This window comes from Apis cerana, linkage group LG14 (assembly GCF_029169275.1).
Source record: "Apis cerana isolate GH-2021 linkage group LG14, AcerK_1.0, whole genome shotgun sequence".
In the NCBI taxonomy this organism is placed as follows: Eukaryota; Metazoa; Arthropoda; class Insecta; order Hymenoptera; family Apidae; genus Apis; species Apis cerana.
Genome location: NC_083865.1, coordinates 1,980,181 through 1,992,707, shown reverse-complemented (window position 1 = coordinate 1,992,707; position 12,527 = coordinate 1,980,181). Strand labels below are relative to the sequence as shown.

The 12,527-nt window shown below is 22.1% G+C and overlaps 1 protein-coding gene across 2 annotated transcripts in view; it reads left to right on the top strand.

Annotated features, from left to right (window-relative positions):
• LOC108004398 (lachesin-like) overlaps positions 1-12,527 on the top strand; it is a 173,259-nt gene that overhangs the window by 124,805 nt on the left and 35,927 nt on the right. The gene's annotated exons all lie outside the window — the stretch shown is intronic.

Sequence of the window (12,527 nt, the reverse complement as noted above, 5' to 3'; positions counted from 1 at the left end):
TTTTTAAAATCATTTCCTTATTTCGTTTTCAAATAATACTTTTATTTTATTTTTTATTTGAACGATTATCAATAATTTCTCAAATATTTTATTATAGAATTCTATTATATTTATTTTTGTAGATTTTTGTAAGATTTTTTTCATTTGCTATATTAATTAAATGATGTTTTTTTAATAATATAATTACATTGTAAAAGTTCTCAAATTATAAAGTTCAATCATTTATAATATTGGATAAATAGAAGTTAATTCATTTAAATAAAATAATTAGTAATACTCATTTGTATAGTAATAATCCGTTATTTCAAATTGTTATTTTTTACTTTACTTCAAATGAATCTAATATTCGTATATCTAATACTTTTAATTACTTTTATATATGAATGACACTTGATGACTCAAAAGAAACGAGGCTATTTGTTTAGGCGCAAATGGCTATCAGAGGAGTTTGGTTACTTGCTGTTTCGAACGTTTTCAGTAACTAAGCGGTTGGAATCAGAGCTTTCTGCGCACAGTTTAGCTAGTAGGACGAATCGTGGTAAGCCAAGAAACTTGGCGAAATAACTAATTGGAAACGGTACCACCGACACTATTTAGATCGATAAAGTTCTAGGATGCATATCGGTTTCGAAGCGCATCAATTCCAATTAGGTACTCTCTCTACGATCTTTTACATGATATCAAATTCCTTTGTTATAACTAGATAAATCGATACATATATGTATTCCTTATTCATTATTATGTAAAATAACAGAATTATGAAAAAACTAATAAAAAGATATAAAGATATAAATGACTTTAAATATTACAAAAGAGAGAAACTATTGATAAAAATTTAAAGAAAATATCTTTATTTTTCTAAAAAAATAACTTTTGTAAAATTTTTAGGAAATTAATTTTAATTTTTTTATCAATTGTAATGGTAAAAAAATAATTAAATTATAATTTTTTATTAATTTTTATAATTTAATCCTATTATGCTTTTCATTTATATTATATATTATATAATATATATACAATATATATATATATATATATATATATATATATATATATATATATTATATATTTGTATCTCTGACTCACAAAAAAAAAGAATTGTAACTTTTATGAACATTATATATAATTAAAATTATTCATATAAATAAATAATATTGTATTATATAAATTTATTTATATAAATGTAAATTTCATTTCAGATCATATAAGTACGATGAAAAACAGTTAAATAACAAAAAATAAAAGAAAATTATATTTTCTTTTTATTTATATATATTTATATATATTATATTATATATAATATAATATATATAATATATATGATATAATATATATTATATATTATATATATTATATTTATATATATTTTTCTTTTTATTAATTTTCTTTATTTTGAGAATAAATATTATTTATCATGTCATATTCTTTAAAGTAATTTTAAATAATTTTAAATTATTTTTTTAATTATTATTCAAATTAAAATATTTTTAAAATAGTATTTTGAATAGTAATTTCGATTTTAATTCATTTTATAAATTTTGAAATTAATTAATTTTTGTACTTCACGGAATTAACGATTTTTTATATGTTTTATCATTTTTCTAGCAAATTAATGATATAGAATTTTTTTTTACAATCATAGAAAATTTTTTTAATTTTTATAAAAGAAATAGATATTAAATTATTCTGTTTCTATAAAATAATTATTATTTGATATTTTATTTATCATTTACAAATATATCAGTATATTATTTATTTTAAATTTTTATTATATATTTATTTAGAGAATTATTTACTTTATGCAATATTGATTGGAGTATTCAATTTCATCATAAGATAAATTATCAATGTAAATAATTATTTATTAATTCCTAATGATTGGCATGATGATAGTTATTATGCTATTAGCTAAAATATGGAAATTTGCTAGTATTATCTACGGTGTTACAATCTCTGCAAGGTATCGAAGGCATTTCTCTAGAAGCTCGTAGAAGCACAGCATACCAGGAAACTTAACAAGCCGTCTTTGCCAATTCAGGAATGCAAGTTCTCGCTCGTGAACACTTTCGAAATTACACTTAGGCTTCAATCATTTTCTCCCTAACGAAGGATAAGCTCTATTAGATGTTAGTTAACCGCATCTTGCATTTCGATTAACAAATACTAAAATCCATTACTAAAATCCATTATAAATTTTTCTGAATCCATTATATAAAATGAATAAAATAACTTCAATAAATCAACTCCAAAATAAAATATCTCATTATTTCTAATAATATTAAAAATTATTTTTTTTCGCAGAAAATATATAGAAAAGTTATATATAGAAAAGTTAGAAAAATTATAATTATTATTAATAACTTTTATGCAAATAGACATATTAAAGTTTATATAAAGGTCAAATTTTTTTTTAAATAGAATTATGTAATTTTTAAACCATTAATTGGTACAACATATCTTTATTTTAAATATTTTTATGAAATTAATAATAATAACAATAATAATAATAATAATAATAATAATAATAACAACAACTTTTTTCAACAAAAATTATTATTTTAAGAAATTTTTTAATTTTAAAATTTATTGTAAAACCTGTTATATAAAAAATAAAAAATAAGAAGCATGATGCAATACATATTATATTGCTTTTATTATTTTCTATAAATTTTTGTAAAATACAAATTATAATATTACCTAAATTAATTAAGCTTCTATTGAAAATAGAATTAATATTTTTTTGTAGAAAACAAAATATTATTCAGTTAAAGTATAAATAATCCATTTAAAAAGAATGATCACTTTCATATGACTTCTGCAAAAAGAAATGATTAACATCAAGTTATTTCTAACATCTTTATTCTATATATTCAATTTCTATTTGAAATATTTTTTTCTATCACAAAAACCAAATAAGATATTTAAGATTATGAAATCATTTTGTTTAATTTGTATAAATATCATCAACTAAATCAAATTATACAATCAATCATCCTCAACCAATTTTTCAAAATTTCATTAATTTCCAATTCCTCAAATGATAAACAAATCCTTCTTTCATCATTCAAATGATAAGAATACTTTAAAAAATAAAAATACAATCAATTCTTCGTTGCATTCTTATTAAAATCTTAATTAATTTTAAGATTTCTAAAATCTAAAATTTTCTTAAAACTTTGGAATTTATATAATATTAATAGATAGCTTTTTATTAAATTCGTTAAATTACAACGTCTTTTCAATAATTTTAGCAGATGATGAATTTTATAGTATGCAAAATCATATAATCATTAACATATATATTAAACGAAGTTAAATTCTGTTATCTGTGGTTTGTGGTTACGAGAACAATGATCTAAATGCAAGCATAAAAATTTATATTTTATCTATTCTACCAAGTTTCTCTATTTCAGACGCGTGGAAAGCAAATAACCTTGTATAAAATTGACGAGGAATGAGACGACCCATTTCCTTTCCACGTTAAAAATTTCAATGCACTCATAAACAGCATTCACGGTAGAATGAAATTTCACTCTTGAAAAAAAGAACACAATGCAATCGCAATTCAAATAAAAACAGTCAAAAAAAAAAGAATATAGATCGATCTTTAACATCTATCTATAATTGGTATCATATTTTATAGTTTTTCTCGAAAATAAAATTTAAAGAAGTTTTATATGTTATATATTTCAATATATTATATTTTTTTCTTCAATTTTATTTTTAATAAAAATTGAAAAAATTAATAATTTATATGTATTGTAGTGTGAACTTTTCGTTCATAAACAATTTACAATTTATATTTGAAGACATCCATGTTCTTTATAAAATTTATAAACAATATTGAATAATTATTCATTTTATAAGTTCATTTTTTGTAATCTAATTAAAAATATTAAAAAATTAAGTAATTAAAAATATTAAAAAATCAAAAAAATAAAATTATATAATACTATATATATACTGTATATATAAATAATAAAGTTATGTATGATAAAGTATAATAAAATTTATATAGGTATAATTTAATCATTTAAAAATTTAAAAATATATTAATAATAAATATTAAACAATATTAGTTTATTTTTTATTGTTACCTATAAAAAAAGTCAGTTTTAAGTGATTAATTTTTTATAAAAATTATTTCTATAATGAAATTATGTTTCTATTTAAATTCATAAAAACATGAATTTGACTATATTTTTTCGATACTTTATTTTCTAACAAACTTTCGTAATAAATATTCGTAATAATGATATTTTATTAGTTTGACTAAAATTTTATAAAAATTTAAAATTTAATTTAATTTTTAAAAATTTTTCAAAAATAATAAATAAAAATACTTAATTATTCTAATTAATCAGACTTATTATATTCTAAATTCTTCTATATTAATAATTCTACATTAATCTACTATTTTATAATTTATTAATTATTAGATTATAATTTAAAATTTTTTATAATTTTTAATAATAATATTAAAAAGATTGTATATAATTTGTATATGTTCAAACTATTTTATTTTCAAACCTATAATTGAAAAGATTTATTTTTAATCAATCTAAAAAATCACATTTCAATTTAATTTATTACAAATATAATGTATTGTTTCACATCACATAATAATAACATCATTTTTTTTTATATAAAATTTTTTCGTTTAAAAATTCTTTTCAAATCTTTCCATAATTAAATTTTTCATTGCTGTAATCTTTCTTTATACTATACAACTTTTTGCATTTTTCGGTAAAAATATGTTTCTAAAAGTAAAATCTTGTAAGTTATTCTTCTTCGCTGAAGTTCCTCATTTTTGTTTAATAGACGTGAATATATCAAATTGTTCGAGTATAAAATTGATCATAAGTACCATTCCTTGTGACTTTCGCGTCACAAATGACTCCCCGTATATCACGTTCCTTTCGTACATTTCAATCGCACCAGATCCAGAGAAAAATTCTACATTCTCCGTAGAGAAAGAAGAAGTGCTTAACGAGCTATTTTCTCTAAAGCACAAATGTCACTTTTCATTCCTTCGACTTTCAACCAACCAACTCTCACCCCAGTAGCATCGAGCATGGTTGCGCCGTACGTACACACCACTCGGCAAAGTATATACCCTCTTCTACCTTTTACCTTCCTCGCCTCGGCAAAGTGTGATACGGTGCGAGATAGAGTCGAGTTTCTCTTTGAGATCTAATTTTCCGACGTTTCAGATTGAATCCAATCCCCCACCACACCTGTCTAGGAATCTCTTCTCTCTCTCTCTCTCTCTTTCTCGATGAAAAAACAATTGTAATCTAACAATGTAAATAGTGCAAGAAAAATTACGCGGATTGCCAACTTAAATGTCCAACTCTTGCTTGTTACAAGAGCTTTAAGTAATGAACGTGAGAAATAGTAGTAAAAATATCTTAGTCAATCGAGTATAAAATCCTTCTAAAGCTTGAATACACATTTCTTTTATTCCTTTTGTCTTTTTCCTAGTCAATCGGTAGGAAATCTTTCCAAGTTGAATATGTTTCTCTTGTCTCTTTCGCTTCCACTGACGTTAGGCCATCTCGAAATTCATTTCTCTCTTTCTCTTTATCTCTTTTTCTTTCTCTTTCTCTTATACTTTCTCTATACCCCTTTTTCCACGCTTCTCGAGTGGTAAAAGTCGACGTCACCCTTCCGCAGGAGGAGTTCTATGAGCAGTTTCGTTTCGGGTAACCGTATTTCCCTGCTCGTTTCCGTCCGACTTCAACGTGCCGGCACCCTTTCGAGCATGCTCGTCGTGCGCGGCTAACAAAATGCGCCACGGTATGAAATATGTTTACAGTGGAGGCGGATGAAAGGAAATCTCATCCGGTTGCTTTGCGTAATACATTCAATAGAAGGACAGTCTCTTTAATTATTAATATTCATGTGGTAAACCAGGGATAAATTGTTGTCCGGGATCGGTTGAAAATCTCGGCTATGGTATTATTTTCGAACAATCGTTGCTGTTGTAACAGAAATTTTAGACATTCCACTAGGAGTAAGAATAGATCCGTAAGGATAACGCAAAGCTTTCACTCGGATTTATCGTGATATTAATACTGTGACAGCGAGATGGTAGATCTTTGAGGATTTTATAAAGATTATATAGATCTGGATTGTGGTAGATAGATGACATCATTTGTATGTTTCTTCTTTTATTGATCTGTTCTTTCCTTTTTTGCGGAATATTGAGATTGGAGAAATGAATTTTTATAAATTATTTATATGTTTCTATATATTAACATTTATGACATGAAATTTGTTTTAAAAATTTTTTAAATATATGATGATATCGTTCAAAATTTTATTAAAGATATAACATGAAATTTTAAAATTTCGAAAAAACAATAATTTAAAATTTTATTTGAATTTAATTTATTTTATTTTCAAACTTGATATTTATTATTCCAAATTTTGGAAAACTTGAAAAAATTTTTATCAAAAATATATATAAATATTATAATCCATATTTATTAAAGTCCATAATTTAACAAATGAAATATTTAAAATTTTTTCAATGTTTTCAAAAATAAAAGCTTGTTCCAAAAAAATGAAACAATAAAATTTTCCTTTATTTCTCAAAATAATTGAATGGTAGAAAGGTTGTTAATATTAAAAAGAAAGATATTGATAAGTAATAATTATATTATCTATTCTTGTCTTGTCTCTTCGATTTTTTTTTATATTTCATGTTCTTTTTTTATGTTTCAAAGAAACTTCAAACGTCTTTTATTATATAAAAATTTCTTTTTATTTAAACTTTTGTAGAACATATCATTTATAAAAAAAATTTGTTGTAGAAAATAAACTAGAATTTACTTTATATATAGAAATATTACTAGTAGAAAAATTGAAATTTTATTATTTAAAAAGAAATTGAAAAGATTTTTAGAAAAAATATTTCTTGATAAATCATTTTTAATTTATCATCATATATAGTAAATATGATTATGCTCATTATTATGAGCATCTTAAAATTATCATTTATTTTATTTAAATTTTTTCAATAAGATATATCCTAAATAATATCTTTTTAGTTACGAAAATTTTAAATATTTTTATACTTTTAACAGTATATTACAAGGACTTTAAAGTTAAAATTTAAAGAAAAATATATATCAATTTAGACATAGAATTTGTTTTTTAAATTTAAAAAAAATATTTTGGGAATAAATAATAATAATCTAAACCTAAAAGATAGTAATATATTTTTTTATTATTAAATATTAAATTTTTAATATTACAAGTATAAATATATAATAGATATATATTTTATTTTATATTTATCTAACAATTTTTTATACCAGTATTATACATTATATCATAAATAATAATTTGTATAATAAATAATTATTATTATTCTAGATATTATATAAATATTATTATAATTAATTATTATTTTTAATCAAATATAAAGTAAATAAATAAGTAAAATTTTGAAGTGTTCACATAATAATAATAATACGCATTATTTATTTACAAAATTCATTTATAATTAATAAATAAGATTTTTAAAATTTAAATATTCTAAAACTTTTATTAAATTAGGAAATGCAAATGCAAGAATATACAAATGACAAAATAATAGAGAATTTCCGAATAACTCTGATTCCCACTAATTGTATTTTCTCTTCGTTTCCGTACTGTCTCGACGAAATGTCGCGCTCCTTTCCTCCTAGTTTTTACAATTGTCCCTCTATGCGAAATATATTCAGTTCGTGAACTGCATGTAATTAGTATAAATTATTGCGCAATATTTTTTAAATGTGACTCGTTTAAACATCTGGAGCATTTTACTCTCGGGACGAAATAAAGGGATAATTAAAAGTTGAGAATATTCAACCAAAGATACAGCTTAAATTCTGAAATATGCTAAAAAACATTTCATAATATTATTTTTTTATATTTGTTAATATTTATTTTATGTATATTTTAACAATAAACTTGTTTATTAATGAACTGGCTCGGTTAAAGTATCTACAATAATTGCATTCACAAATATGACATTTCGTTTTAATTAAATATTTGCAGAAATATTATTCTTTCAAAAAATAACTTTTCAACAAAATATAATATAAAGATATTTTCTTGAAGATATTTTAAAATTTTTCATTATATTCAAATTAAAATATTTTCTGTTATATTAGTTAATGTTATTCTTACGATATTGTCATCTAGTTTTTCTTTAAAGTTTTTGAAATAATTAAAGTGTTTCGAAATAGATGGGTATCCACATAATCATATAACAAGATATTTATACTTTATTATATTTTTACTTCATAAATAAGAAAATAAAAATTAAGAATATAATAAATAAAAAATAAGAAACAACACATATAATAAGTTTATAAATAAGAATTTTTAAGATATTATAATTTTAATTTATTTTTAATTTATTATAAAAATTATAAAAATTATTATAATAATTAAATATAAAAGTTTATTATATATATATTTATTATATATAAATATAATTAAATATTTGTAAAAAATCAATTACAAATCAATTACAAAAATCAATCAATTAGGAAATAATATTTCTCAATTAATAATATTTCTCAATACTTCAATTATGTTAATAATTAACTTAATATTATATTATATTATATTCTTCTTACACAAAATAATCAATGTATTATTTAATACCAACGAATTTATAGAATTAATAATATTATATAAATTACATAATATTATAATATTCAAAAATAAAATATATTTTACTATATAAAAGAAAAATTTTAAAATATCTATAGAAAATAAACAGAATTGAATGCAATATTGAATCATGAATTAAAACTGCATGGAAGATATAAAATTATTATTAATGTATTTGAAAGAAATTAAAATATGAAATTAACTTTAAATTATCCATTGATACTCATAGAATTATAAAAAATATCAAATTGAACAATCCTATTGTGAGGATGATTTTTTCAGCAATTATAATAGAATATTAATGTATTTGTGAAAGGATTAATTCTAGAAATTCTAGAAAACAAACTCAAAAGTTGAAATAAAAAAATATCGATCAAGGTTTATTTATTGATTTATTTATTAATTATTAAGTTATAAGCAATTGAAATTTGCGTTAGACCAAGCAAGATACAACTTTGTTTTTATTACACTATTGTATTTTGTTATTGCATTATTTCATCTAATACAAATAAATTGCTTGTAACTTAAATAAGATTCAAGCAACATTTTTGTATATCAATTTTTATATCTAGAATCGATTTTTTAAACATGTACCATGCTTTAATAAATATATGAGAGAAATAAAAATAGTATAAATTTCATTTAAAAAAAAAATAAAATAATGATATTTTCGAGTTTCCAATTTGAAGAAATATTTTTATAAAGAATTTAAATCAATGTTTTTTTCTATACAATCTAATTTAAATATTTCATATTTTCCTAGTTTTTTTTCAAAATTCTTTTTATTATAAATAGCTTAATGTTTTTTAGTAAAAAATAATGTAATTTGCATTAGCATATTAATTATATAATTCCATTTAGAAAAAATATATAACCTAATGACATTAAAATATCCTTCGAAGCCACTCAACTCTTATTTTAAATATTTTTCAATATTATTAAAAACAAATAAGATTATCCTTATAGGTAAAAATTATTTTCATTCTTCATGTAAATATACAATTTTAATTATTATAACATAATCACACTAAATTAATTTTCAAATTCTTCAAATTCAACTGAATAATCAAATTTCCTAATCAACTAATATATTTGCACTAATCGGTCCATATTCATACACATATTTAAAATACCGCTAACGAGGCACTTTCCAAGATAACCAGTAATTCTTGCCACGAATTAATAGCCTCGTACAGCCTCCGGCTATCATCAAGATGAACGATCCTTTAAAAGCTGATTACAGGCCAGCTGGCCTTACAGTCGTTAAACAAATTGATCGATCATACAGCGTTTCGATTAACGTGTATATTTATCAACATCCTCATAAACTCATATCCTATTAGATAATAATTAATTTATGGAATAATGTGAAGTTTCATAATTCACTCGTGATACCGGCAAGTTTATGCGCTCAGGCACGTGTCTATCTGTCACTGAACTGTCACGTGGCAAGGATAACGGATAAGAGAGACACACGTGTGGTGAGAGAGAAAGATAAAATATAAAGATCACCAGAGGGAGGCACTGCTCTCCTATGTTCTCAAGTATCTCCCTAGTGACGTATTCATTGAGACTGTTTTAAGCAATTCGGTGACTTGCGAGACAACTCGGTTATAACGATTGAAGTTTCGTCGTAGCATAGATTACATCCTCGTAATTACGTGCACACCTCGCGGTTGAGGTGTAAGAACAGATGTCTTCTCTACATTCTGTCGACTGTTGGCTGGTTTCCTTAAACCTTAATTGGAGTGTAAAGACATTAAAAGCCAAGTCCCTTCGACTGTACAAATGTTTCTCGTCTTGACTTACGACCATTTTGGAAAAGTCGTGGATTGAGGTGGATTGAGATTTCACGTAGTTATACTATCTCGTTTATATCCACTTGTCTGCGGATCCCGGAAGGAATCGTGATGGATTCGCTAAATAATGTGGAAGCTCGTTTGCTGTTGAGAGATACTCGTAATGTCTTGTAATGATTTTGGTTGTTGAGTGATTGAAGTGGAACACGATTAATGAGGATAGTTGTAGATGTATATTGGTATTTGAAAGATTAAGTTTTTGGAGGATTGTTGAACTTGGATTGATTATTTGGTATATATAATTTTGTAAAAAAAAAAGAGAGAAGAAAAAAAGAATTTTCTTGATAAAAGAATTTTTGTATAATATACAATGTATAAGATTGTAAATATTCTTAAAAAGTTGCAATCTTAGAATTTGAATGATATTGAAAATTTTTAAATTTAACATATAAAATCGCTTTGATATTGAAATTAATAAAGAAAAGCAAATAAATAAGATAGGTTAATTTTTTTTGCATTTACAATAATAGAAAGATATATTTATAAAAGATTTTGTTTAAAAACTTTTTTGAAAAATTGCAAATTTTGAGTTTAATTTGAATAATAATGCGATTTTTAACTATGATAATAAATTTAAATTAATAAAGAAATAAAAACAATTAAAGAAAAGATTTTTTGTATGAAAGAATAACAAATATTTGACTTTTAAAATTTGATTATATGACAATTTTGAATTTATACATTTTTCTTTATTCTCCTCTGAAGATTATTTATTAGAGTAAACCAATCTTAATTCTAGTGAAGATTATAATATTATATTGATAAAATAATATAATTTTGGTAGTTCTAAACTATTTTTAAACTAATTTTAAATATTTAATTAATTAAATTAAAATTAATCTAATTTAAATTAAAATTATATTTTCTTTCAGTTTAAGTTTTTCATAATTTAAAACTATTAAATAATTAAAAATAAGCACTATTATAAAGTTTTTTTATTATATAAATTATATAAATTGATTCTTTGAAATTTTAATTCTCATAAATTTCTATAAATATTAAATATTTATATTGTATAATATATAATATGTAAATAATAAATTATTTATATTGTATAAATCATTCGTCAACGAGATATTTGAATATTATATGTTAATAGTATATATAACTTTAATCAATATTATATGTAGTTATAAACAGTCATTATTATTTTATATGTAAGGACATTCAAATATCCTTCAATTTGAAAATTTTAATAAATTTTCTATTAATTCTTTCAAACATACCTAAATAAATAATAAATATATCTTAAATTAAAAATACATGTTCTTTTATAAAAAAAATTTGTTATTCCTTCAAATTAATTTTATTACAAATAAATTAATTTTTGAAGAATAATTAATTATTCTTCAAAATTAAATAATAGGATTCATTTGAAATATTCTTCGATAAATAGTTTCAGAAAAAAATTTTAAATTGTTTTAAGTAATTTTCCATATAATGTATTTAATAATAAGATATTTCATTGCTTATGTGAAAATATATTTTATTTTTCAACATTTTCTTCGCCAACAATTTTACGTAAAATGATTCCCACACAAAATTCGTTTCAATAACAGCCATCTTTTTACGAAACTTTCTCGACCATCGTTCAGGAACCATTCGCAAAAAGAACTACCATCTATATACTGAACCATTTCCGAACGAATCTTTCCGCGATCAATCAGTGCGCACCAGGTGTAACAAATCTTCTAACGCAAGAAAACGACGAATGCATCCAGAGAAGAAACTAAGAAAAGATGTTCTCTCATCCCTGGGAATGCACCGATTTTTGAAAAGAGAAAACGACGGGTAAAAGTCAATCGCTTGCACCTCGCATAGCTAGAAGCGAAATCAGCCAGTAAATGAGTAATGAACGAGCAAATGTAATTTCACGATGGAAACGGCGGAAAAAGAGAAAAAAAGAAAGAAAAAAAGAAAATAAAAATTTCTCCAAACGTTTCTATTTTCTCTTTATTCATTTGTTCATATGCCTCCATATGGTTGTCGTTTAAA